Source organism: Babylonia areolata, chromosome 25 (assembly GCF_041734735.1).
Source record: "Babylonia areolata isolate BAREFJ2019XMU chromosome 25, ASM4173473v1, whole genome shotgun sequence".
Taxonomy (NCBI): Eukaryota; Metazoa; Mollusca; class Gastropoda; order Neogastropoda; family Buccinidae; genus Babylonia; species Babylonia areolata.
The window spans coordinates 13358175-13360674 of NC_134900.1; positions in this window are offsets into that span (position 1 = coordinate 13358175).

Genomic DNA, 2500 nt, shown 5'->3' on the forward strand with positions numbered 1-2500 from the left:
GTGTGGGGTGGGGGAGGGGGTGAGATTACTGTGTTCGCATGCGAGTAAGTGAAAGTGTGTGTCGTGCGTGCGTGCATGCGTGCCGAGCCGGTGTGAGTGCGCCGTGCCGTGCGTGCGTGCGTGCGTGCGTGTGTGTGTGTGTGCCAGTGTGTGTGTGTGTGTGTGTGTGTGTGTGTGTTTCCACCGGCAGTGTGTGTGTGTGTGTGTGTGTCACAGTGGGTGTGGGTGTGGGTGTGTGTGGGTGTGTCTGCCAGTGTGTCTGTGTGTGTGTCTGTATGTGTGTCACGTACTTCATATTCCCGGCGTTATATCTGATTAGACCCTTGCGGCATTTCTGTCTACCATGAACTGAACGATCACTGAGTGGACACAAATGACGTCAGCACAGAATATGACATATGCACGCATCGCCCCAAGACTGAACCACAAGCTGATGTGATGATGTGGCGCCGCCCTGAACGACTGAATTCAGTCAGCCGTGGACCAGGATGCGGCAGCAGATTTGCGGTTTTCATAACTGACTGAGGAACCGCCGTATCACAACTGAACCCACGCATGAAAAAACTGAAACAACAACTCAGTGACAAAAAAAAACCCAACCAACAAACAAATAACAACGACTGGCAAAAACTGACACCCCAGGTCGCCGCTGCTGCGGCCGCCGGGATAACGCTTCTGTGGTTTCATGAATTCAAAGCTGTTAAGTTCTAAATCTGCAGAGTCAGTCCCTTCGTTAGTCCGCCTAAATCCCGTCTAGTAGTTCCCCACCCCACCTCCCATCAGTTCCTCCAAACCCCCCTCCACTATCTTCCCGTCCCAGTAGTCCCCGGGGCGGCCAAACCACTCAGTGACACCAACCCCACTGACTCTCTCCACCCCTCCTATATAATATCCTGTTCCGCTGTGTTCCCGGCACCCCCCGTCCCCGTCCCCCGCCGTCGGTCCCCCCGTCTGTTTTAACGACGTCCTGGTCCACTGACTCGGACTTTTAAACTTCGGAAACGCCGACTGATCAGCCCCGGCCGCGGCTTGACAACTAATCAGCCGGCGGTGCATGCCCACTTTTTCGGTGCACCAGTCACGGCCAGGGCAGTGCAGTGTACGTCCTGCTTCCTGTTTTCGCGGCGACGGCCGGAGTCTCAAAACTGTGGCACTGATACTGAGCTTTCTGTCTGTCTGTCAGCCTGGTGAATGAAGGTAGTTCCGCCTTTCATGTTCATGTCCGTGGCGGCATGTCACACACAGTGGCGGTTATTACCGTGCACTGACTTCCCCCACTCCTCGGGCGGGCGTCGGTTGGTTGGCACTCAGCCAAGCAGGACACACACACACACACACACACACACACACACTGACACATACATGTTCACATGCACACAGACACACATGTATTCCGAGTCACACACACACACACACACACACACGCACGCACGGCACGCACACACACACGCACGCACACTATGTATTCACTGCACACACACACACACACACACACACACACACACACACACACACAAACGCTGACACACACATCACGAACACACACACACACACACACACACACACGTACTAAGGTTTCTCTCTCTCTCTCTCTCTCTCTCACACACACACACAAACACTCCCCCCCCCCCTCCGCCCCTCCTCAGTCATTGAACTGGGTGTTTCTTCTAATCGTCACAAGTCAGTCCGGTTCCGCCGTGGACGTCAGTTGATTGGCTGTAAGAACTAAATAAACGTTGTCAGTGCTGCCAGCTGATTTGAGTCGATGCCAAGTTAGTTCCGCCTGAAAGCAGGAACTGCTTGGTGTGTGTGTGTGTGTGTGTGTGTGTGTGTGTGTGTGTGTGTGTGTGTGTGCCGTGCGTGTGCGTGTGTGTGTATTTCTGTCTCTCGTTTCAGTTCATCTCTGGTGTTCATTGTCACTTGTTTCCAGGCAGCAAACCGGAAGATCAAAAACAAAACAAAAAACAAATTAACAAATATAAAAAAAAAAGAAGAAAGAAAGAAAGAAAGAAATTACATCATAATCAGACATAAACATGCATGCACGTACGTACGTACGTACGTACGCACGCACGCATGCATTCACACACACACACACACACACACACACACACACACACACACACACACACACACACTGCGCACACCCACACCCACACAAACAGGCTTGCATACACACATACAGTTACACTACACTTTTTGTTTTGTTTTGTTTTTCCACGCCTAATATCACAAGAGTGGAAAGACGTCAAAAACTGAACATTTAGTATTGCTATCATACAGTTAATTAATCAATAGCGGCGACCCCATGAATGATAATCATGATAATAACAGTAATAATAATATAAATAATAATAATCCATAAAGTGGTAGGACCAGTTCCAGTAAAATAACTAACTATTCCTTCCTTACCATAGTCTCTTTCTGTGCACCCACCCTTCTCTCTCCGTGTCTTTCTCTCTCTCTCTCTCCCCGTCTCTGTCCAACGTCTGTCTGTCTG